The sequence below is a fragment of the Corvus hawaiiensis genome, chromosome 3, assembly GCF_020740725.1.
Source record: "Corvus hawaiiensis isolate bCorHaw1 chromosome 3, bCorHaw1.pri.cur, whole genome shotgun sequence".
Taxonomy (NCBI): domain Eukaryota; kingdom Metazoa; phylum Chordata; class Aves; order Passeriformes; family Corvidae; genus Corvus; species Corvus hawaiiensis.
Window position 1 is genome coordinate 103,786,472 of NC_063215.1, and position 461 is coordinate 103,786,932.

Consider the following 461-nt stretch of genomic DNA (forward strand, 5'->3'; position numbering starts at 1 on the left):
CGCATGGCTTGCGAGGATTATTAATGCAGTCACGTTTGCATTATATAAAGGGTAATTAAAATGCAGCCTGCTTACCATTGATTACACCCTTTGCCTGGCACTGGTAGCAGCGGCTGCACAGCCAGGCAGCAAAGGTGGCTTGGGAAGCAGTGACTGCCAGCAAAAGGAGAGGCTGTGGAGTGCGGGATGCCCAAAAATGTGGGACCACTGCTGGGCCATGGCTTTGGACAAATCTCCCAGTAGACTGTGTCCTCTCCCTGTCGCACAGGCAGGAGGGTGCCTTTTGCTCCCACCATGCCACAGCCACTAAAGCTTCCCTGTAAGAGCTTTTTGGGATCTGTCTAACATGGGCAGTGGTGGGCTATAAGCAGCTCTCAATAGGTACCTAGGCTAGCCATGGGCTGTAGATTGGTGCACCTGAAGAAATTTTGCCAGGGTAACCTGAGGAAGCTGGGAGGTGA